General features: G+C 40.8%; 1 protein-coding gene and 1 non-coding gene across 7 annotated transcripts in view; one reads left to right on the plus strand and one right to left on the minus strand.

Annotated features, from left to right (window-relative positions):
* Window positions 1-25812, plus strand: part of ASCC1 (activating signal cointegrator 1 complex subunit 1) — a 176816-nt gene that overhangs the window by 66500 nt on the left and 84504 nt on the right. The window lies entirely within an intron of this gene.
* Window positions 6703-6830, minus strand: LOC118146572 (small nucleolar RNA SNORA36 family). Its single transcript, XR_004732427.1, has one exon. It is a non-coding gene; the product is annotated as a small nucleolar RNA SNORA36 family (small nucleolar RNA).

Genomic DNA, 25812 nt, shown 5'->3' on the forward strand with positions numbered 1-25812 from the left:
TCTTTTCATGTGCTCATTGCCCATTTGCACATCTGCCTTTGTGAAGTACCTTTTCAAATATTTTGTTCATTTTTGTTGTTCAGGATGGTAAAAATACCAGCTTTTCTCTTTATGGTGAAATATGAATAACTTAAAATGTACCATTTTAACCTTTTTTTAAAAAGTGTATTCTATTGCTCATTTTTAATTTCTTTTGTTTCTTACTATGTGTTATAAAAATTCTTACATGTTCTAAATACATGTCCTTTATCAGATATGTGTTTTGCATTTGTTTTTCTTTTTCTTTTTTGGGACAGTCTCACACTGTCGCCCAGGCTGGAGTGCAGTGGTGCCATCTTTGGCTCACTGCAACCTCTGTCTCCCAGATTCAAGTGATTCTTCTGCCTCAGCCTCCTGAGTAGCTGGGATTACAGATGCATGCCACCACGCCCAGCTAATTTTTGTATTTTTAGTAGAGATGGGGTATTGCCATGTTGACCAGGCTGGTCTCTTAACTTCTGACCTCAGGTGATGCACCCGACTCAGCCTCCCAAAGTGCTAGGATTACAGACCTGAGCCACCATGCCTGGCCATCTTTTCCTTCTTATAGAGACACTAATCCCATCATGAGGGCTCTTTTCTCATGACCTGATTACCACGAAAAGAACCCCATCTCCAAATACTGTCCTATGGAGGTTAGAGTTTTAACATATGAATTTGAGGGGAGCACAAACATAGTCCCTAACAGTGTCCTATAAATATTATAAAGGTCATACTGGTCATTAGTTATCTTTATGTCTTCTGTATCCATACTGATTTTCTATCTACTTGTTCTTTTAATTGCTGAGAGAGGAGTGTTGAAATCTCCAGCCATAACTATGGATTCGTCTATTTGTCTTTTCAGTTCTATCAGTTTTTTTTCACATTTTATTGATAAGATCCTTTTAGAATTATGAAATGTCCTTCTCTATTCCTGTTAATATTCCTTGTTCTGAAGTCTACTTTTTTGATGTTAATATAACCATTCTAACTTTATTTTGATTGGTATTTACACTATAATTTCTATCCTTTTACTTTTAACATATTTATATCTTTATATTCAAAATAGGCCTATTTTAGACAGTGTATAGTTAGGTATCGTTTCTTTTTTAAAAATTGCAGCCTGACATTTCTGCCTTTTAACTGGAGTAGATAGAACATTTACATTTAATGTAATTCTAACTATGGGTGGGTTTAATTCTACCATCTTATTCTTTGTTTCTCTTTGTCTCTTCGTTATTCTTTTTTTTGGTCTTCTTTTTTCTTTTTTTGTTTGTTTCTGTTTGTCTCTTCTATATATCCCATTTTTTTTTGATAAAGGGTTTTTTTATTTTATTATTTTTTTTTCGAGACGGAGTTTCGCTCTTGTTTACCCAGGCTGGAGTGCCGTGGCGCGATCTTGGCTCACTGCAACCTCCGCCTCCTGGGTTCAGGCAATTCTTCTGCCTCAGTCCCCTGAGTAGCTGGGATTACAGGCACGTGCCACCATGCCCAGCTAATTTTTTTTTTGTATTTTTAGTAGAGATGAGGTTTCCTCATGTTGACCAGGATGGTCTCGATCTGTTGACCTCGTGATCCACCCGCCTCGGCCTCCCAAAGTGCTGGGATTACAGGCGTGAGCTACCGCGCCTGGCCTTTATTTTTTTATTTTTTTTAAGACAGAGTCTTGCTCTATTACCCAAGCTAGAGTGCAGTGGCACAATCTTAGCTCGCTGCAGCCTCCACCTCCTGGGTTCAAGTGATTCTCTGTCTCAGCCTTCTGAGTAGCTGGTACTATAGGTGTATGCCACCACGCCTGGCTAATTTTTGAATTTTTTTTAGTAGAGACAGGGTTTCACCTTATTGGTCAGGCTGGTCTTGAACTCCTGACCTCAGGTGATCCACCCATCTCGGCCTCCCAAAGTGCTGGGATTACAGGCATGAGCCACTGTGCCCAGCTTGATTGAGGGTTTTAATTAATTAATTAATTAATTTCTTTTTAATTTTTTTGTCAACTGCCCCCAAGGGAATTTTTTTTTCTTTTTTGGAGGGTTTAAAATTTTTTTAATTTTATCAAAAATATTGGCTTATTAGCTATACTTGTTTTTTTTATTTTTACATAAGTGCTCTAAGGTTTACAATCCATGTCTTTGACTTATCACAGTTTACCTTCATATTACACCACCGTATGTTTAATGCAAGAACCTTACAATATATTATCTATTCCTCCTCCTGGCCTTTGTCTTCTTGTTGTTGTCTGTTTTGTTTCTTTATAAAAACAACACCTTGTAACCTTTCTTTTTTTTTGTTTTTTTTTTGAGACAGAGTCTTGCTCTGTCGCCCAGACTGAAATGCGATGGCGCAATCTCAGCTCACTGCACCTTCTGGCTCCTAGGTTCAAGAGATCTCCTGCCTCAGCCTCCTGAGTAGGAGGGATTATAGGCACCTTTCATCATGCCCAGCTAAATTTTTGTATTTTTAGTAGAGACAGCGTTTCACCATGTTGGCCAGGCTGGTCTCCAACTCCTGACCTCAGGTGATCCATCCACCTTGACCTCCCAAAGCTCTGGGATTACAGGCGTGAGCCATCGCGCCCAGCCTCACATTTGTTACAGTTCAGATCTGCTGGAAATAATTTCACTCAGCTTTTATTTGTTTGAAAAAATTTTTAATTCACCTTCTTTTTTGAAAGATTTTTACTAGTTATAGAATTCTAAGTAGATAGTTTATTTTTTCAACACTGTGAACACATGATTTCACTGTCTTCTGGCATGTATAATTTCTTTTTTTTTTTTTTTTTTTGAGACGGAGTTTCGCTGTTGTTACCCAAACTGGAGTGCAATGGCATGATCTTGGCTCACCGTAACCTCTGCCTCCTGGGTTCAAGCAATTCTCCTGCCTCAGCCTCCCGTGTAGCTGGGACTATAGGCGCGCATCAACATGCCCAGCTAATTTTTGTATTTTTAGTAGAGATGGGGTTTCACCTTGTTGACCAGGATGGTCTCGATCTCTTGACCTTGTGATCCACCTGCCTCGGCCTCCCAAAGTGCTGGGATTATAGGCGTGAGCCACCGCGCCTGGCCGGTTTCTTTATTTTTTATTAAAATTTTTTTTTTACTGAGACAGAGTCTTACTCAGATACCCAGGTTGGAGTGCAGTGGTGCAATCTTTGCTCGACATAACCTCCACCTCCCGGGCTAAAGCAATCCTCCCGCCTCAGCCTCCCAAGTAGCTGGTACTACAAGTGTGTACCACCATGCCCAGCTAATTTTTGTATTTTTTGTAGAGATGGGGTTTTGCCATGTTGCCCAGGCTGGTCTCAAACTTCTGGGCTCAAGCAATCTGCCTCCTTCAGCCTCCTAAAGTGCTGGAATGACACCCCACCACACCCGGCCAGGTATAGTTTCTAATAAGAAATTTTTTGTTGCCTGGGGTCAGTGACTCATGCCTGTAATCCCAGCACTTTGGAAGGCTGAGGCAGGGTTATCACTTGAGGTCAGGAGTTTGAGTCAAGCCTGTCCAACATGGGGAAATTAAAAAATTAGCTTGGTGTGGTGGTGGGTGCCTGTAATCTCAGCTACTCCAGAGGCTGAGGCAGGGAGAATTGCTTGAGCCTGGGAGGCAGAGGCTGTAGTGAGCTGAGATCACACCACTGCACTCTAGCCTGGGTAACAGAGTGAGGCTCTGTCTCCAAAAAAAATTAAAAAAGAAATTTGTTGTCATTCTTATCTGGCAGGCTTTTAAAATTTCTTTTATTGGAAATAATATACAAAAATTTGTATAAAGATAGTATAAGTAATATACCATAAAAAAGTATAAGCTTTAATGGCATAAGATCTAATACTGTCCTTTATAATATTTTCCCCCTTTAGTACAAGATCCAGGGTAAGATCAGGCATTGCATTTAGTTTTTTGTCTCTCTTTCTCTCTTTTTTTTTTAATTTGTAGTGACAGGGTCTTGCTATATTGACCAGGAGGATCTCAAACTCCTGGCCTCAAGTGATCCTCTGGCCTCAGCCTCCCAAAGTGTTGGAATTATAGATGTGAGCCACCATACCCAGCTTAGTTTTTATATCTCTTCAACCTCTTTTAACAGGAACATTTTCATACCCTTTCTGAATTTTATATTATTGACATAACCGAAGAATATAGTCCTCTTTAGCCTTTTTTGCTTGTATTTATCCCATATAGTATCTAGCTTTTTTTTTTTTTTGTAGAAAGAGCATTCTGTGTGGGTTTTTTTTTTTTTTTTTTTTTTTGAGACAGGATCTCACTTTGTTGCCTAGTCTGGAGGGTGGTGGCACTATCTCGGCTGACTGCAACCTCAACCTCCCAGGTTTAGGCGATCCTCTCGCCTCAGCCTCCTGAGTAACTGGGACTACAGGCATGCACCACCGTGCCCAACTAACTGTATTTTTGGTAGAGATGGGATTTCACTGTGTTGCCCAGGCTAGTCTCGAACTCCTGAGTTCAAGCAATCCACCCACCTCGGCCTCCCAAAGTGATGGGATTACAGGTGTGAGCCACCATGCCCAGCCTCAAGAGCATTCTTTATTTTGTGTTTTTCTTATGTTTTCTTGTGTTTAGCTTTAAGTTGCACTTTCTCAGTCAGACTACTATATAGGTAATGTTGTGTCCTCAGGCTGTCACATCTGGGGACATGTAATCTGCCTCTGCCTTACATAGGTGATGTTATACTTGAATCAGAATGCTACCCAATTTCTCCTAAGTATAATGACTGTATTTTATTTTTGTTTTGCAACTAATAAGCAATCTGCAGAGAGATACTTAAAGACTGTGCAAATATCCTGTTCCTCATTAACATCTCTCCTTGGGTTCTGCATCCATTGATGATTCTTGCCTGATCCAGTCTTTAACCATGATCGTTGCAAATTGATCATTTTCCAACTCTAAAGCATTCTCTCTGCATTTAGTGGTTAGCTTTCTACATCCTACTATAAGCAGGAGACCTACCTTCTCCCCTTACTTTGTAATTTATCTAATTTTTATTGGTATGGGTTTATGAATTTTTTTTTTTCAAGGACTTGTAAGATACTGTTGTGCTTAATTCTTTTGGTAATTAAAAAAAATTATCTCAGATTATCCCAGAGTCCTCTCAAACCTTTTCTGGGGATATGTCTTCCTTGGGCCTGTGCATGTGCCATTTTTATTAAACACAATTTTTAAACACTCGGCCTTACTCTCATCCAGGCTGGAGTGCAGTGGCATATTCATGACTCACTGTAGCCTTGAACTCCTTGGCTCAAGTGATCCTCCTGCCTCAGCCTCCCAAGTAGCTGGGACTACAGGCATGGGCCACCATGCCTAGATCATAGTGTGTGCTTTTTTTCTTAAAGTTACCCTGTATATGTAGCTGCTTTTAAATGCCCTAGTTTCACTGAGTCTCACCCCTGCTTTTACTTGGACTCTTAGGTGGTCTGTTGTATTCCTCTGCCAGCAATCCTTTTGTCCAAGTTACTCATGATCTGCACTCTCTCACCCTGCCATGTGCCGGCTACTGCTTTCAGTGGCCTCCAGCCTGATATCCACACTATGCCACCAGAAACCAGTCCCTCAGGCTGCCCCAGACAAGCCAGAACATTGAAGCTAGTTCTATTTTTCTTCCATCCTGAGGGAGGAGCTGGAAACTGGGCAGCTTCTTCTCATTGGTGGGACAAGGTGGGACAGATTGAGTGGGGCAAGGATGAATGAAAATGCCACAACATTTTCTACCACTTTGAAGTGTGACCTTTTCATGGTTAGGTGTATGTTTGGTTCCTGCAACTTCTTAACTGGTTTTTAGGGTTTTCCCAATGCTACTTTGGTTCATATGTTGTTATTTGATATGTCTTTGGGGGAATGAGGGCCTAGAGCTTCCTAGTCTGCTGTCTTGCTGTTTCACTCCAGTTTTCTATAATTTTCAGCCATTATTTTCTCAAATGTCTTTTCTTTCCTTTTTTCTCCTTTCCTTCTGGAACTCTGATTACATGTGTATCAGAGGCTGGGCACAGTGGCTCACACCTGTAATCCCAGCACTTTGGGAGGCCGAGGTGAGTGGATCACTTGAGGTCAGGAGTTTGAGATCAGTCTGGCCAACATGGTGAAACCCCATCTCTACTAAAGATACAAAAATTAGCTGAGTGTTGTGGCACATGTGAGGCTGAGGCACGAGAATCACTTGAACCTGGGAGGTGGAGGTTGCAGGGGGCACAGCCTGGGGAATAGAGTGAGACTGTCTCAAAAAAAAAAAAAAATTGCTTGATATTGGTACACAAGTTACTGAGATTCTGACCAGACTTTTTTCCTGCTTCAGTTTTTCAAAAATAGTTAAATAATCCTTAAGTCTCCTATATGGTTCATGAAAAAAATAAATAAATAAAATAAAATTAAATATTTATTCAGAATTTTTATTTATCCTGTTTTATAATGTTAAAAATCAGTTTAGCTTCTTTTTTAAAACAAATTTCAGCTTCTATTTTGTTTATTTTATTTCTGAAAAGTAGCCATGTATGAAAATAATTCAGTTTCTTTTTATTTTAGCTTATCAGGTCCAACTTCCTAAAATTTAATGTAACTTGTCTGCTAGTTCAGGTCCTAAAACTGAATGTAACTTGTCTGTTAGTTCAAGCTTAGTAAGTCTTCAGCCTCTTCAGTCCTATCTCTTCTGGGCATCTTTAACTGTTGATGTGCTAGACCCAAGCAGGCATTCGTTGCCAAGCAGGCAAACGAATAATGTTTTCTAACCAGTCATCTCCCATATCCCATTTCAATGTCCCAAAGTTTAGTTAACAGAACAGGGAAGGCTGCCCTGAACTAAACTTGGCACTTTGGAATCAGCTTCTATTTTAAATTCAGGGGGTACATGTGCAGGTTTGTTACATGGGTATATTATGTAATGCTGAGGTTTGGGTATGACTGATCCCATCACCCAGGCTGCTTCAGGTGGTATAGTTTCTATAGTTGTGTCTTCAGGTTCACTGATTTTTTTTTTTGGGAAGTGTCTAATCTGTTGTTAATCCCATTTGATGGAATTATCATTTTTCCTTTTTTATTTATGTATATATTTTGAGACGGGGTCTTGCTCTGTTGCTTAGGCTGGAGTGCAGTGGCATGATCTCAGCTCACTGTAACCTCTGCCTCCTGGGTTCAAGTGATTCTAGTGCCTCAGCCACCCGAGTAGCTGGGATTATAGGCACACGCCATCACACTTGGCTGATTTTTGTATTTTTAATGGAGACAGGGTTTCACCATGTTTGTGAGACTGGTCTCAAACTCCTGGCCTCAGTGATCTGAGTCTAGACCTACCAAAGTGCCGGGATTACAGGCGTGATCCGCCATGCCTGGGCAGCTCTTTTATTTTTTATCTCTTGAAGTTCCAATTGGTTCTTTTTTTTTTGTTTTTTTTAAGGTGGCATCTTACTCTGTTGCCCAGGCTGGAGTGCAGTGGCACAACCTTGGTTCACTGCAACCTCTGCCCCCTGGGTTCAAGCAATTCTCATACCTCAGCCTCCTGGGTGGTTAGAATTATAGGTGTGTGCCACCATGCCCAGCTAATTTTGTATTTTTATTCATTCAATTGATAATTGAGTGATATGTAAAATAGCAAATATTTATTGAGCTTCGCATTTTACTAGACAGTGTTCTAAATGCCTTCTATGTTCATTTTTTTAATCTTCAGTCCCTCCCTATGAGGTAGATATTTATATCTCATTTTGCTGATGAAGGAATGGAAGCTTAATGAGAGTAACTTGCCTCAGGTGCCACAGCTAGTGGACATCACAGTGTTAAGTGGAGCAGTGATACAAAGTGTAGGATCTAGTATCTGCTCTGATTTGTGCAACCCAATAGAACAAATAGTTGACAGTCCTGGGAGTCACTGAGGAAAAGTTATTTGAGTGGGAAAAAAAAAATCTTGTTGAAATTGAAGACATTTTGATGGTTGCTTGCTAACCAACTGACCACCTGCTAACCAACTATACCAATCTTTCAGCAGGCATTCTCAAGTGGGAACAACAGCCTTGACTACAGTTTGATAGTAATTTGCACAGTATTTGAGGGTTTAAAAAAGAGCAGTAGGCCAGGCCCAGTGGCTAACACCTGAAGTCCCAGCCCTTTGAGAGGCTAAGGCAGTTGAATCACTTGAGCCCAGGAGTTTGAGACCAGCCTGGGCAGCATGGTGAAAATTTGTCTCTGCAAAACATACAAAAATTAGCCAGTCTGTATAACAAAGCAAGATCCTATCTCAGAAAAAAAAAGGGGGGGCGGTGGAGCAGCACAGCTTTCCACTTGTGCTTGGGTTATTATTCAACTCCAAATCATATGCTATTCCCGAATTGTTCAAAATAAATATCATATGGATCAGATATTATCTAAGGACATGTTCATTAGGATATCTGCCTTCAGTCCTGATTCAGGACTAAAGGCGAGACTTCATCCTCTGAAAAAAAATTGGTATTAATGTTTTGTTTCTTTTTTTTGAGAAGGTGAATTTATTCTTTTTTACAGCTCATGTCAAATATATCAAGTGCTTTTGGGATCTCTGATGTGAAAGATTCTGTTAAAATGTCAGGTTATCATTTTACCCTGCCTTATGAGTTTTCTATTGCTATATAATAAATTACTACAATCTTAGCAGCCTAAAACCACACTCATGTATCATCTCACAGTTCTCTAGTAGTTTCATAGTCCTGTAGGTCAGAATACCTAGTGGGCTGGAGTGGGTTCTCTGCTTAGGGTCTCATAAGGCCAAAATCAAGATGTTGACCATGCTGGTATCTCATCTGGAGGCTCCTGGGAAGAATCACCTTTCAGGTTCATTCAGGTTGTTAGCAGAATTCGGATCCTTGTGTCTGTAGGTCTGAAGGCGCCGTTTCCTTGATGTATGGCTGCTCTGTCTTCAAGTCCTTCTTATGTGTCAGATCTGACTTCTGCCACCAGCCAAAGACTTAGCTTTTTAAACAGCTCATGTGTAGATTATGCTCATCAGGATAATCTCTCTCTCTTAAAGTCAGCTGTACCATATGGCATAATAATATTCGTAGGGATTGATACATTATCACAGCCACAGGTTCTACCTACAACCCTTATACCAGGGTAAAAGGTGATCAGGGGTCAGTCTGAGAATTCGATCACAGCTATTAATTTTCATTGTTAAATGTTGTCATGAAGGTCACATTTTTGGTACAACAGGCAACTTTTCTACTCTCAGGTCTCATTCTGTCCTCCTTACCACCCTTCCTTGAATATAATTGTTTCTTCCTTTAAAACAGTCAGCCTCCTTTTCCTCTTTGTTTGGTAGCACACTTGTCCTTGACCTCACCCATGGCTCTTCAAGGAAACTGAATTTACGTTTTAGGATAGCATTCCCTGAAATCACCTTTGTGTTTATCAGTTACATAAGAAATATTGTTTGACTGCAGACATTATCACTATCATCCCTGTGCTTCAGTTTCCTAAGCCTGAGTATTTAATGTAGGATTTAGCTACACACAGACATGGGCAAAGTATTCTTCATCTGTGTGATCTGCAGATAAGCTGCACCTTATTTTTTCACTTTTTCCTCTCTTGCATTAAGATTCAAAGATGTCTCACTGCCTACAGGTTCAAGAAGTATATTACAACCCTGTATATCTCTCAATCATTCTTTAGCCTAGTAATGCTGCTATAATTCCACTTTATCTCACAGCAGGGTCCAGTAGAAAGCACATCAGTAATGAAAAACAGTAATTCAAAACCATGTGCACTGGAACATTTGAAGGCTTATAGATTCATCTCAAGCAACAGGGGATTTCTCAGGCTGCCTAGAGAACCTGAATAGGTTATAGTTGCAGAAACTACATAATTCTGCTCATATTGTAGTGTGAAGGCTTATACTGGGTAGAATGGGTAATGTGTCTGCATTCCCCCAAGTCCCTCAGGCAGGATTTTTTTTTCCAGTTAGTGTTAGTCACTGAAGAAGAAAATGTTTATATAAAAGCTTTAGTGTATAATTTAGGATTTTTCACATATAAGGGCAGTGGTAGGATTTTTAGTTTTGTCTTTTGAACTAATTTAGAATGAAGATGGGATAGTTGTCTTTGGTGGTAAGGAAAATTGTAAAACCCCCTGAGTTCTGATGTTGGGTAAGAAAATAAGAAAAGGAAATATTTACAAGATTCATATATTGTCTCATTTCAGTTGAGATGGTAGTTTTGAACAAGTTTTGGTGCATGTCTGATTGATTCATGCACTATTTATTAAATGTCTACTTCATACAAGGTAGACATAATATGTAGGACATGTATTATGTGCCAACAATGGACAGTGCTCTTATGGATCCCATACTCTAGGGGGTGAGAAATAGACTTCTTTCAGAAATAGTGTTGTGAGATAAGTGCTACTAGATAAGTGCAGTGGGTACCCAGAGGAGAAATTCTGTAGTGGTTGGAGAAGGCTTGATAAGGGAGCTGACAATTGAACAGTCTTGAAGAGACAGGAGTTTGTGCCAGGCAGGCAAATGGGGGCAGGGAGCATTCTGGGCAGAGGAAATATCATTTGTGAGGAGAGTGAGGAATTTGTTAAGGCTGGTGCCTAGAAAGAGGTAGAACAAGGAAGAAGTAGGAGTTAAGAGTAGAGATTACATGGCACTCAAGTTGTGAAAGTTCTTGTGTGGGTTACGGATTTTGAATGTAAAATCCTATAGATAGTAAGAAAGCCGGGCGCGGTGGCTCACGCCTGTAATCCCAGCACTTTGGGAGGCTGAGGCGGGTGGATCACGAGGTCAAGAGATCGAGACCGTCCTGGTCAACATGGTGAAACCCTGTGTCTACTAAAAATACAAAAAATTAACTGGGCATGATGGCGTGTGCCTGTAATCCCAGCTACTCAGGAGGCTGAGGCAGGAGAATTGCCTGAACCAAGGAGGCGGAGGTTGCTGTGAGCCGAGATCGCGCCATTGCACTCCAGCCTGGGTAACAAGAGCGAAACTCCGTCTCAATAATAATAATTAAAAAAAGATAGTAAGAAAATAGTTAAGGCTCGGCATGGTGGCTCACACCTGTAGTCTTAGCACTTTGAAGGCTAAGGTGGGAAGATCTCTTGAGTCCAAGAGTTTGAAACCAGCCTGGGCAACATGATGAAACTCCATGTCTACAAAAAATAAATAAATTAGCCAGGCATGGTATTGTGTACCTGTGGTCCCAGCTACTTGGGAGGTTGACATGGGAGGAGGATTTCTTGAGTCCAGAGCTTGAGGCTACAGTAGCCATGATCGTGCCACTGCACTCACTCTAGCCTGGGTGACAGAGCGAGACCCTGTTTCCAAAAGAAAGAAAAAAACGAATTAGTTACGGTTTTAAGCAAGGACTGTGATGAACTTTGCACTGTAGAATAATAATTGAAGGTAGTATAGAGGGTGCCTTGAGAGGTAAGGGGTTGGGCACCAAGGCAGGTACCAACTGTCTGTTAAAAGAAGACAAGGGTCTGTGGCATATTCAGGAAGGGTTATATTCCAGAGATATTTCAGAGTACTGCTCTAAAGTGGGAATGGTAGTATTTATGTTGCAGTGTTGATATGAAGAGTAAATAATAAATTTAAGGTGTTTGGAGCAGAGCACGCACCTCACGTAGTGCTGAATAAGTGTTATTGTTGTTATAATTGTTATAATTACTGCTGTACCAAGTCAGACTTGTAATAACCCCATGAGTTACAATATGGAGGGAAGGGAAGGAGTGGCATTAAGAAGCAGCAGCAGATCTCTCTTCACTATTAACCCATCACAAACGTTAGAGGGACCACGGTCTGTCTTTGGGAATAAATGTAAGTTGAGTAGATGCCTTGCTATCTAGTGCTTTCAAGTAACTAAGGAGGAATAGTGAAGCTTTTAGAAGAGTAGGCTGAAGGATTCATTGTGCTCATCTAAGGTAAGTGGGGTGGTGCATCCTTTAATGAGGGGAGATGCTCTTCACTCTTCTTTAATAGGTAAAGATCTTTAGACAATATATGAGAAGTTCTTTTCTCTGGTCAGTATAAAAGCCGATGCTTGAATATTTGTCTGCATTTTAAGAACCTATCCATTTTCTTGTAATTATGTATGAATAAATAGAATTTTTAAGCCAGGAGAATCAAAGCCTTTTTATTCTGAAGCTTATATAGCTTAACACAGTATTTCATTAATAACACATAGTGAGTTGCCAATCAAAGTCAGCTTTTCAGAACATTCTTAAAGAATAATGGAAATGACTCAGCAAAGCCTAATTTAGCTTCCAGTGCTGCTTTAAAAGGGAGAGCAAAGATGGCATTTGTCTAGTGCTGCACAGTCATATAAAAAGGAAGAGGGGGAAGCTTGTGTTTATTCCATACTACTGTGTGCCAGAGACTTTACATGTGTTTCATTTAATCCTCAGAGCAAACCTTAGACAGAAGTATTGTCTGTTTTATAAATGATGAAATTAAGCTTCAGAACAACTGAGTAACTCACCTAGGGGTCATGCTGCTGATAAGTGGTAGAATTTGAGCATAGGCCTATCTGGTTGCAAAGCCAAATGCTCTTTTTACCACTTTGCCTTATTTGAATAACTTCTTTATATGAGTGAACTTCATTATCACCTGCCCAGAGCAATTTTACAGGATTTGGCTATAAAAAAAGAAAGAAAATACAACGAATATAGGGGAAGTATGCATATTTCCTCTTTTTCTTTGCATAGAATATCAGAAAGTGAATTGGTAGATCCCTCACACATAATCTATTTTGTTAGTAGGTGATTATTTAGGTTTTGTGGAAACGTAAAAAGTTTATAGGATCTTTGACTTACGGGTAAGCCAGGCCACCTCCCTTATTTTACAGAGGAGGAAGCTGAGGCCTAGTGACATGACTTGCCTAATTACACCTGGTTTGTGACAGAGTTGGAATTAGAGCCCTAGACTCTTTAGTCCAGGTTAAAGGCCTTTTTTATAAGGTACAAACCTTTGTTATACCTGGAGTTCCTAAAAGATGATATATGTGAATATAATTTGAGAATTATTTTTTCTTTCTGGCAATTGGCATGTACCATCCAGGCAGAGGGTTATAAATTATTTACATTCTGAATGCTACACATTTGGATCAGATTATTCACTATCATATAGTGGAACATGAGCTTACATATCTGTGTCTGGAGAGAGGCCTCCTTTCTACCTGTTGACAGCTCTGGCAATTGAACTTGTGTTATATCCCATCTCATGGAAAGGATGGTTGAGTTTTGTTATTGTTGTTGTTTTGAGACAGAGTCTCACTGTGTCACCCAGGCTAGAGTGCAGTGGCACGATCTCGGTTCACTGCAACCCCTGCCTCCCAGGTTCAAGTGATTCTCTTGCCTCAGCCTCCTGAGTAGCTGGGATTACAGGTGCATGCCACCACGCCTGGCTAATTTTTGTATTTTTTAGTGGAGACGAGTTTTCACCATGTTCGTCAGGCTGGTCTCGAACTCCTGGCCTTGTGATCTGCCTGCCTTGGCCTCCCAAAGTGCTGGATTACAGGCGTGAGCCACAACGCCTGGCCAGGATGGTTGAGTTTTAAGAAAGCAGAAAATGCCTCCTGGTGGGCTAATCCATACTGCTTTCTATTGGCCTTTCTCCCAAGCTTGACATCTTTAGATTTTGTTATATCTTGTTAATTGTTCCTGCTGATAGTATTATTAGCAGTTCTGCCCCAGTTGAGCCCAGGGTGCTGGATTAAAAGTGATACCAGTGAAGGGCCCGTGATGATGTGGTGATTGCTTATGGTAAATCATGAGCTGCAGTTTGAATGAGAGTCGTGAACCCAGGACTGATGAGTCAGGACATGACCTTGAACTTGGTGAACTGTGACTTAGGCTTGTACGTAAGTTTCTTTAGAGGAAGCTTTTGCATACATGGATGAAGCCTTATTTAACAAGAAAGAAACTGAGGCTCAGTGATGCTGTGACTAGCCATAAAGAAACACATTTATTTTCATAGACAAAACTGCCCCAGGAAATTCCTGTTACTTCACCCTTTGCCTCTCCCTGCTGGGTGGAAGGTCAATACCATTAGAACTTTCAGGCGCCAGCCTGGGTGGCCAACCTAATGGAGTAAGACAGTTCTATCTCCAAGTAATGGTGAACTTGGAGCAGAGCCCAGTGTAATTAAACCCCTGCAGTAAAGAATTTGATGTTGGTTGGTCTTCATTCATCTCAATGAATGGGCTTGCGGCGGGAATGTGATATGTTCTGAGCAAACAAAAACAATGGCTCTAGAGATTTATGCCATTGCCTTGAAGATTGTTTGTTTCCAAATTAAATTTAGATAATTCAGTAAGAGAAAAGTTTCTTTTGGTAGATGGCATTGTGAGGTAGGGCAGAATTTAGAGCATTTCTCCATTCATTAAAAGATTGTGGGACAGAGCGAGAGAGAGGAGAAGGTTAAAAAAAAAAAAAAAGATTGTCCAGTAGGGTTACTTGTAAATTATATAGTTTCCAGTAGAGTTAAGGATTATTAGAACCCTTATGACTTAGAATTCCAAAAGGACTTTCAGTTGTGTGACCCTTAGGTGTCCCGTCTGTTCCTTGTCCTGCTCCATTGACTTCTGTGTGTTTTGTTTTTCAGTACTCAGTGTTTTCTTGGCAAGTAAACTCAAGTTGACTAGAGTGCTAGGCTCCCAAAGGGTAAGGTAAGGAAAGCAAAGTTGAAGAACTTACTTTTTTTAGTTGGATATTAGGGCAAATTTATGCAAGAGAAGGTTGAAGAATAAAGAGAAAGAAAAGGGAATTTTAAACTATTAGCCCATGTTCCTCCTATGTTTGCTAGTCATTTCCACATCCAGAATGGTACTTGTGTATACTTTCAGGCCTGTAGAATTCAGTCTGGCTCTGCTTGTTAAGTCTTTATTTGGCATGCCAGTCACAGGGCATTTCTTTCCCTTGTTTTTCTCTCTCTAGTCACTATGTGTGTGTGTGTGTATAAAAAATACATTTATATAATATATAAAACAATATAAAAATATATAAAACGTGTGTGTGTGTAGTTATTTTAGAGGAACTAATGTAATTACCTTTAAAAAGTCCCAACAGCTGGGTGCAGTGGCTCATGCCTGTGATCCCAGCACTTTGGGAGGCTGAAGGGGTGGATCACAAGGTCAGGAGTTCAAGACCAGCCTGACCAACATGGTGAAACCCTGTCTCTACTAAAAATACAAAAGTTAGCCAGACATGCTACAGGCACATGCCTGTAATCCCAGCTACTTGGGAGGCTGAGGCAGGAGAATCACTTGAACCCAAGAGGTAGAGGTTGCAGTGAGCAGAGATTGGGCCACTGCACTCCAGCCTGAGTGACAGAGTGAGACTTCATCTCAAAAAGTCCCTGCTCGGTGCTCATGTCTGTAATTCTAGCACTTTGGGAGGCCAAGGTGGGCGGATCATGAGGTCAGGAGTTTGAGACCATCCTGGCCAACATGGTGAAATCCTGTCTCTACTAAAATACAAAATATTAGCTAGGTGTGGTGGTACGTGTCTGTAGTCCCAGCTACTTGGGAGGCTGAGGCAGGGGAATGGCTTAAACCCAGGAGGTGGAGTTTGCAGTGAGCCAAGATGGCACCAGTCTTGGTTTACTGCACTCCAGCCTGGAGACAGAGCAAGACTCTGTCTCAAAAAAATAATAAAAGTCCCAACATTGGACCAGGTGCAGTGGCTCATGACTGTAATCCTAGTGCTTTGGGAGGCTGAGGCCAGTGGATCACTTGAGGCCAGGAGTTCAAGACCAGCCCTGTCAACATAGTGCAACCCTGTCTCTACAAAAGGAAAAAAGCCCCAACATCTATAAAAGCTTAAAAAGTTTCCTATTTTCTTTGTATTTAGAGTTTTTCTAAAAAAAAATTGTTAAATGTAATGCATATCAGAAGACAATACAGAACAAATGGATGCTTTTATAACCACCATGCAGGCTGGAGATTCAACCTTATCAGCACCCCAGACTTCCTTCTCTTGCCTCTATCTTCTTCCCCTGAAGGGTAACCGCTGTCCCAGCTTTTATAGTAATTGCATCCTTAGTTTTCTTTAATTCTATCACCCAAGTGGACTTCCCCAAAGATGCCTTAAAAAACATTTTGGGAAGGGGGCATGTGACAGGCAGAATGATGGCCCTCAAAGATGGTCACATCCTAATCCCAAAATCGGTAACTATTACCTTTCATGGCAAAAGAGACTTTGAGATGTGATTAAGCTAAGGATCTTGAGATGGGGAGATTATCCTGCATCTGTCAGGCGATCCCATTTTAATCGCAAGGGTCTTTATAAGAGGGAGTCAGGCGGATACAGTAGCTAATGCCTGTAATCCCAGCACTTTGGGAGGCCAAGGCAGGTAGATCACTTGAGGTCAGGAGTTTGAGATCAGCCTGGCCAACATGGTGAAACCCCATCTCTACCAAAAATACAAAAATTAGCTGTACGTGGTGGCAGGCGTCAGTAATCCCAGCTATTCGGGAGGCTGAGGCAGGAGAATCGCTTGAACCTGCGAGGTAGAGGTTGCAGTGAGCCGGGGTCTTGCCATTGCACTCCAGCCTGAGAGACAGAGCAAGACTCTGTCTTAGGAAAAAAAAAAGAAAAAGAGGGGGTCAGGAAGGTCGGAGTCAGAGAAGGAGATGTGACGTTTAAAGTGGAGATTGGAGTGATGTACTCTGAGCCAAGACATTCAGGTAGCCTCTAGAAGCTAGAAAGGTCAAGGAAATGATTTGCCCTGGTTCCTCCCAAGGAATGTAGTCCTGCTGACTCCTGTTAGACTTCTGACCTCCAGAAGGTGGTAGGATAAGTTTGTATTGTTATAAGCCACTATGTTTGTCGTAATTTGTTATAGCACCAGTAGAGAATTTGTACAGGAAATAGTTTTAAAAACTCACAGAAAAGTTGAAGACAAAGAATAGTATCCTTTACTCAGATTCACATATTGTTAATATTTCACTATATGTTTTAGTATTCATTTTTTTCTTTCTCTCTGAACTGCTTTAGAGTGAGTTGCACTTGTCATAGCCTTTTAATCCTAAATGTTTCAAAATCTTTTAATTAAAAATATTGGGGGAATGGCATCTTGCTATGTTGTTCAGGCTAGTTTTGGACTCCTGGTCTCAAGCTGTCCCCCCTGCCTCAGCCTCCTGAGTAGCTGAGACTATAGGCATGCACCACTATGTCTGGCAATTTTTTTTTTTAATTGCATTTTAGGTTTTGGGGTACATGTACAGAACATGCAAGACAGTTGCATAGGTATACACATGGCAGTGTGTTTTGCTGCCTTCCTCCCCTTCACCCACATTTGGCTTTTCTCCCCAGGCTATCCCTCCCCAGCTACCCACCCCCGCTGTCCCTCCCCTATTCCCCCCTGCAGACCCCAGTGTGTAGTACTCCCTTCCCTGTGTCCATGTGTTCTCATTTTTCATCACCTGCCTATGAGTGAGAATATGCGGTATTTCATTTTCTGTTCTTGTGTCAGTTTGCCGAGAGTGATGTTCTCCAGATTCATCCATGTCCCTACAAAGGACACAAACTCATCATTTTTGATTGCTGCAATATTCCATGGTGTATATGTGCCACATTTTCCCAATCCAGTCTATCATCGATGGGCATTTGGGTTGGTTCCAGGTCTTTGCTATGGTAAACAGTGCTGCAATGAACATTCGTGTGCATGTGTCCTTATAGTCCTTTGGGTATATACCCAGTAATGGGATTTATAGTCCTTTGGGTATATACCCAGTAATGGGATTGCTGGGTCAAATGGAATTTCTATTTCTAAGGCCTTGAGGAATCGCCACACTGTCTTCCACAATGGTTGAACTAATTTACACTCCCACCAACAGTGTAAAAGTGTTCCTATTTCTCCACATCCTCTCCAGCATCTGTTGTCTCCAGGTTTTTTAATGATCGTCATTCTAACTGGCGTGAGATGGTATCTCAATGTGGTTTTGATTTGCATCTCTCTAATGACCAGTGATGATGAGCATTTTTTCATATGTTTGTTGGCCTCATGTATGTCTTTTGTAAGGTGTCTGTTCATATCCTTTGCCCATTTTTGAATGGGCTTGTTTTTTTTTTTCCTGTAAATCTGTTTGAGTTCTTTGTAAATTTTGGATATCAGCCCTTTGTCAGATGGGTAAACTGCAAAAATTTTTTCCCATTGTGTTGGTTGCCAATTCACTCTAGTGACTGTTTCTTTTGCCGTGCAGAAGCTGTGGAGTTTGATTAGGTCCCATTTGTCTATTTTGGCTTTTGTTGCCAATGCTTTTGGTGTTTTGGTCATGAAGTCCTTGCCTACTCCTATGTCCTGAATGGTTTTGCCTAGATTTTCTTCTAGGGTTTTTATGGTGCCAGGTCTTATGTTTAAGTCTTTAATCCATCTGGAGTTAATTTTAGTGTAAGGTGTCAGGAAGGGGTCCAGTTTCTGCTTTCTGCACATGGCTAGCCAGTTTTCCCAACACCATTTATTAAACAGGGAATCCTTTCCCCATTGCTTGTTTTTGTCAGGTTTATCAAAGATTGTATGGTTGTAGATATGTTGTGTTGCCTCCGATGCCTCTGTTCTGTTCCATTGGTCTGTATCTCTGTTTTGATACCAGTACCATGCTGTTTTGATTACTGTAGCCTTGTAGTATAGTTTGAAATCCGGTAGTGTGATGCCCCCCGCTGTGTTCTTTTTGCTTAGAATTGACTTGGCTATGTGGGCTCTCATATGAAGTTCATGGTGGTTTTTTCCAGTTCTGTGAAGAAAGTCAATGGTAGCTTGATGGGGGTAGCGTTGATTCTGTAAATTATTTTGGGCAGTATAGCCATTTTCACGATATTAATTCTTCCTAACCATGAACATGGAATGTTTCTCCATCTGTTTGTGTCCTCTCTTATTTCGTTGAGCAGTGGTTTGTAGTTCTCCTTGAAGAGGTCCCTTACGTTCCTTGTGAGTTGTATTCCTAGGTATTTTATTCTTTTTGTAGCAATTGTGAATGGCAATTCGTTCTTGATTTGGCTATGTTTAAGTCTGTTATTGGTGTATAGGAATGCTTGTGATTTTTGCACATTGATTTTATATCCTGGGACTTTGCTGAAGTTGCTTATCAGTTTCAGGAGTTTTTGGGCTGAGGCGATGGGGTCTTCTAGGTATACTATCATGTCGTCTGCAAATAGAGACAGTTTGGCTTCCTCCTTTCCTATTTAATACCCTTTATTTCTTTTTCTTGCCTGATTGCTCTGGCTAGAACTTCCAGTACTATATTGAATAGGAGTGGTGAAAGAGGGCATCCTTGTCTAGTGTCAGATTTCAAAGGGAATGCTTCCAGTTTTTGCCCATTCAGTATGATATTGGCTGTTGGTTTGTTGTAAATAGCTTTTATTACTTTGAGATACGTTCCATGAATACTGAGTTTATTGAGGGTTTTTAGCATAAAGGGCTGTTGAATTTTGTCAAATGCCTTCTCTGCATCAGTTGAGATAATCATGTGGTTTTTGTTTTTGGTTCTGTTTATGTGGTGAATTACGTTTATAGACTTGCGTATGTTGAACCAGCCTTGCATCCCCGGGGTGAATCCTACTTGATCATGATGGATAAGTTTTTTGATGTGCTGTTGCAATCGGCTTGCCAGTATTTTATTGAAGATTTTTGCATCTATGTTCATCATGGATATTGGCCTGAAGTTTTCTTTTCTTGTTGGGTCTCTGCCAGGTTTTGGTATCAGGATGATGTTGGTCTCATAAAATGATTTGGGAAGGATTCCCTCTTTTTGGATTATTTGGAATAGTTTCAGAAGGAATGGTACCAGCTCCTCTTTGTGTGTCTGGTAGAATTCGGCTGTGAACCCATCTGGACCTGGGCTTTTTTTGTGTGGTAGGCTCTTAATTGCTGCCTCGACTTCAGACCTTGTTATTGGTCTATTCATAGTTTCAGCTTCCTCCTGGTTTAGGCTTGAGAGGACACAGGTGTCCAGGAATTTATCCATTTCTTCCAGGTTTGCTAGTTTATGTGCATAGAGTTGTTTGTAATATTCTCTGATGATGGTTTGAATTTCTGTGGAATCTGTGGTGATTTCCCCTTTATCATTTTTTATTGCATCTATTTGGTTGTTCTCTCTTCTTTTTTATCAGTCTGGCTAGTGGTCTATTTTGTTGATCTTTTCAAAAAACCAGCTCTTGGATTTATTGATTTTTTGAAGGGTTTTTCGTGTCTCTATCTCCTTCAGTTCTGCTCTGATCTTAGTTATTTCTTGTCTTCTGCTAGGTTTTTAGTTTTTTTGATCTTGCTCTTCTAGCTCTTTCAATTTTGACGATAGGGTGTCAATTTTGGATCTCTCCACTCTTCTCATATGGGCACTTGTTGCTATATATTTTCCTCTAGAGACTGCTTTAAATGTGTCCCAGAGATTCTGGTATGTTGTGTCTTCATTCTCGTTGGTTTCAAAGAACTTCTTTATTTCTGCCTTCATTTTATTGTTTATCCAGTCAACATTCAAGAGCCAGTTGTTCAGTTTCCACGAAACTGTGCAGTTCTGGGTCAGTTTCTGAATTCTGAGTTCTAACTTGATTGCACTATGGTCTGAGAGACTGTTTGTTATGATTGCCGTTCTTTTGTATTTGCTGAGGAGTGTTTTACTTCCAATTATGTGGTCAATTTTCGAGTAGGTGTGATGTGGTGCTGAGAAGAATGTATATTCTGTGGATTTGGGGTGGAGAGTTCTGTAGATGTCTATCAGGTTTGCTTGTTCCAGGTCTGAGTTCAAGCCCTGGATATCTTTGTTAATTTTCTGTCTGGTTGGTCAGTCTAATATTGACAGTGGAGTGTTAAAGTCTCCCACTATTATTGTGTGGGAGTCTAAGTCTCTTTGTAAGTCATTAAGAACTTGCCTTATATATCTGGGTGCTCCTGTATTGGGTCCATATATATTTAGGATCGTTAGCTCTTCTTGTTGTATCGATCCATTTATCATTATGTAATGACCTTCTTTGTTTCTTTTGATCTTTGTTGCTTTAAAGTCTATTTTATCAGAGATGAGAATTGCAACTCCAGCTTTTTTTTGCTCTCCATTTGCTTGGTAAATCTTCCTCCATCCCTTTATTTTGAGCCTTTGTGTATCCTTGCGTGTGAGATGGGTTTCCTGGATACAGCATACCGATGGGTTTTGATTTTTTATCCAATTTGCCAGTCTGTATCTTTTGATTGGTGCATTTAGCCCATTTACATTTAGGGTTAATATTGTTATGTGTGAATTTGATACTGCCATTTTGATGCTAGCTGGCTGTTTTGCCTGTTAGTTGATGTAGATTCCTCATTTTGTTGATGCTGTTTAGCATTTATTGTGTTTTTGGAGTGGCTGGTACTGGTTGTTCCTTTCTATGTGTAGTGCCTCTTTCAGGAGCTCTTGTAAAGCAGGGCTGGTGGTGACAAAATCTCTGAGTACTTGCTTGTTCGCAAAGGATTTTATTTTTCCTTCACTTCTGAAGCTCAGTTTGGCTGGATAGGTAATTCTTGGTTGAAAGTTCTTTTTTTTAAGAATGTTGAATATTGGCCCCCACTCTCTTCTGGCTTGTAGAGTTTTTGCCGAGAGATCTGCTGTGAGTCTGATGGACTTCCCTTTGTGGGTGACCCGACCTTTCTCTCTGTCTGCTCTTAGTATTTTCTCCTTCATTTCAACCCTGGTAAATCTGACGATTATGTGCCTTGGGGTTGCTCTTCTTGCAGAGTATCTTTGTGGTGTTCTCTGTATTTCCTGGATTTGAATGTTGGCCTGCCTTGCTAGGTTGGGGAAATTTTCCTGGATAATATCCTGAAGAGTATTTTCCAGCTTGAATTCGTTCTCTTTGTCACCTTCTGGTATACCTATCAAACGTAGGTTAGGTCTCTTCACATAGTCCCACATTTTTTGGAGACTTTGTTCATTTCTTTTTGCGCTTTTTCCTCTACTCTTGGTTTCTCGTTTTATTTCATTGAGTAGATCTTCGACTTCTGATATTCTTTCTTCTGCTTGGTCAATTCGGCTATTGAAACTTGTGCATGCTTCGCGAAGTTCTCGTGTTGTGTTTTTCAGCTCCTTCAATTCATTCATATTCCTCTCTAAGTTATCCATTCTTGTTATCATTTCCTCGAATCTTTTTTCAAGGTTCTTAGTTTCTTTGCATTGATTTAGAACATGTTCTTTTAGCTCACAGAAGTTTCTCATTACCCACCTTCTGAAGTCTAATTCGGTCATTTTGTCACAGTCATTCTCCGTCCAGCTTTGTTCCCTTGCTGGTGAGGAGTTTTGGTCCTTTGTAGGAGGTGAGGTGTTCTGGTTTCGGGTGTTTTCCTCCTTTTTGCGCTGGTTTCTTCCCATCTTTGTGGATTTATCCACCTGTCGTCTGAGTAGTTGCTGACTTTTTGATTGGTCCTCTGAGTGGATGCTCAGCATGTTGATGATGAGGTATTTCTGTTGCTTGGTTTTCCTTCTACCAGCCTAGCCCCTCCGCTGTACGACTGCTGAGGTCCACTCCAGGCCCTGCTTGTCTGGGGTACACCTGTAGCAGCTTCTGCATGTTCACTGAGGGCTGCAATCCTGAGTTGTTCTTACCGCGCCATCTTGAATCCTTAGTTGCAATTTTTTTAATGTATAATAATCTTATAGTTCTCAACCTCAGGATATTTAACATTGATAGTTTTATTTAATTTATCATCCACATTCAAATTTTGTCACTTAATCCAATAATATCCTTTGTAGAATTTTCCCGCTCTAGTTTAGGATTCCGTCTAGGATTAGGTGTTGTATTTAATTGTCATGTTTCTAGCTTCCTTGAATCTGGAACGTTTCCACAGGCTTTCTTTGTCTGTCTTTCTTCTTTTCTTTTTGAGATAGAGTCTTGCTCTGCTGCTATCCAGGCTGTGGCTTGGTGGTGTGAACACCACTGCACCTTGAACTCCTGGGCTCTGGTGATCCTCCCACCTCAGCCTCCTGAGTAGCCAGCATTACAGGCACCACACTCAGCTCTTTGTCTTTCTTGACATTGACTTTTTAAACATTGTGCTTCTCATTTTTTATCTGTCTGGAGTTTCCTTATGAGTAGATTTAGGCATTCCTGGATGCAGCATTTTACTGTATCTTCAGAGTATACAGTGCCCCTTGTTGGTGATGTTAATTTTGACACTATCCAGTCAGTGTTGATTAATTTCTTTATAGTTACTATATTTTTACCCTTGAACTGATAAGCAACCTGTAAGGGGACATTTTAAGACTATGCAAGTATTCTACTCCTCAGCAAAATTTCTCCTTAGATTTAACATCCTTTAATAATTCTTGCCTGAATTTTTTTTTTTTTTTTTTGAGACAGAATTTCGCTCTTGTTGCCCAGGCTGTAGTGCAATGGCACAGTCTCGTCTCACTGCAACCTTTGCCTTCTGGTTTCAAGTGATTCTCCTGCCTCAGCTTCCTGAGTAGTTGGTATTACAGGCGCGTGACACCACGCCCAGCTAATTTTTGTATTTTTAGTAGAGATGAGGTTTTACCATGTTTGGCCAGGTTGGTCTCGAACTCCTGACCTCAGGCGAGCTGCCCGCCTTGGGCTCCCAAAATGCTGGGATTATGGGCATAAGGCACCGTGCCTAGCCATGAAGTTTGCTATTATAGTTACAAAATTATGACTTTCCAACTCTAGTGTTTTCTCTGTTTCTCTGTTAGCATATGGTAAGCTACTGTAAGAAACACTTCTCCTTTCTTGTCTATCAGTTTATCAATCATTGATACAGAATCATACATTTTTATTTTTTTCAGTAGTTTGTTACACTTATTAGTTATTTTGGTGCTCAAACTGTCCCTGATTTAATCAGCGGGGGTTCCTTCAAGCTGGGTCCTGTGTTGGTGACATACCTACTCCCCGCTTCCTTTTTTTTTCTTTTTTTCTCCCCTCTCCCATACTTTCTGGCATAAAAAGCTGTTCCAGGCTTATCTTTTACTTTGCTGTTCCAGCCCTGGAATCAGACATTTCTCCAAGGAGCCTTGATTCTTTTTAGTGGGGGGTGGTGTTAGGGCCAGACGTGGGTGCCACGTATACTCAGGATGTCTGCTTTTATGTTCTTTCAGTGTGGCAGATCTAGGAAATATATGCAAAAACACACACACACACAGACACATACATACACATATGCACAGACACACAACATACGTATGCATGCATATATATCGGCACCTATTCATATGTGTACATATTTTAGAAATTAAGAGTGCACACAGATAGCTCCGATTTCAGTCCATCCCCACAGGGTTCTTTCTTGCTTTTCCCTATTTCATATTAGTATGTCCCTCCTTACACAGCAAGAACCCTGGCTTCTAGTATCATCAACACCTTTACTCATTTGCTCAGTCCCATAATACTTCTAAAATAGTTTGGATTTCCTTTGCCTATACCTCTACAAGAATAAACCAAATAAAATAAAATTGAGGATTTGTTTGTAGTCCTCCCCCTAACCCTACCCAAAATTATGATATGAAGTCAAATATTTTGGGTTTTTTGTTTGTTTTTGTTTTTGAGACAGAGTCTCACTCTGTTCCCCAGGCTAGAGTGCAGTGGTGTGATCATGACTAATTGCAACCTCTGCCTCACAGATTCAAGCAATTTCTCCTGCCTCAGTCTCCCAAGTAGCTCAGATTATAGATGGGTGTGCCACCACACCTGGCTGATTTTTGTATTTTTATTAGACATGGGGTTTTGCCATGTTGGCCAGGAAGGTCTCGAACTCCTTACCTCATCTGCCTGCCTCAGCCTCCCAAAGTGCTGGGATTATAGGCGTGAGCTGCTGACCCCGGCCTTGTATTTGCTGATTCTTTTTTAACTCTCTCTAGTGTGGATTTGGTATTCATTTAAACCAACAGTTGGGTTTATTTTTAGTTTACTTTCAAATTTAGGTTTCTTTCCCGTTCCCGTACTTAATTTTATTTTATGTTTGAATATGTAGACCGTTAACGTGCTTCCAAAAGTCAAGACCATGTAAGAGCTGTACATACCCAGAGGTGTCATACGTTCTTGTATTCCTTCTGCCCTTTTCTCCTTCACCCTTATTGTGATCAATATCATTTTGTCTGGTTTATTTGTCCTGTGTTTGTTTTTGTAAAAATAAGCATCTATGTATTAATATGTTTTCTTATTTTCCCTTCTTTCTTTTTTTTTTTTTGAAACGGAATTTTGCTCCTGTTACCCAGGCTGGAGTGCAATGGCGCGATCTTGGCTCACCGCAACCTCCACTTCCTGGGTTCAGGCAATTCTCCTGCCTCAGCCTCCCGAGTAGCTGGGATTACAAGTGCACGCCACCATGCCCAGCTAATTTTTTTTTGTATTTTTAGTAGAGACAGGGTTTCACCATGTTGAACAGGATGGTCTTGATCTCTTGACCTCGTGATCCACCCGCCTCGGCCTCCCAAAGTGCTGGGATTACAGGCTTGAGCCACCGTGCCCAGCCTTATTTTCCCTTCTTTCTTAAACAAATGCTAGCAAAGTATAGAAGCTCTTCTGCACTTGCCTTTTTTTTTTTTTTGAGACAGGGTCTTGCTCTGTTGCTCAGGCTGGAGTGCAGTGGCACTGTCATGGCTCATTGCAGCCTTAACCTCTGGGACTCAGGTGATCCTCCCACCTCAGCCTCCTAAGTAGCTGAAACTACAGGCACCCATGCACTACCACGCCCAGCTAATTTTTGTTATTTCTTGTGGAGATGGGGTTTTGCCATGTTGCTTAGGCTGGTCTTAAGTGATCTGCCCATCTTGGCCTCCCAAAGTGCTGGGGTTACAGGTGTGAGCCACCCTGCTCAGTCCTGCACTTTGCCTTTCTCATTTAATAATAGGTCCTGAAAAATGACTC

The sequence above is a fragment of the Callithrix jacchus genome, chromosome 12, assembly GCF_049354715.1.
Source record: "Callithrix jacchus isolate 240 chromosome 12, calJac240_pri, whole genome shotgun sequence".
NCBI lineage: Eukaryota > Metazoa > Chordata > Mammalia > Primates > Cebidae > Callithrix > Callithrix jacchus.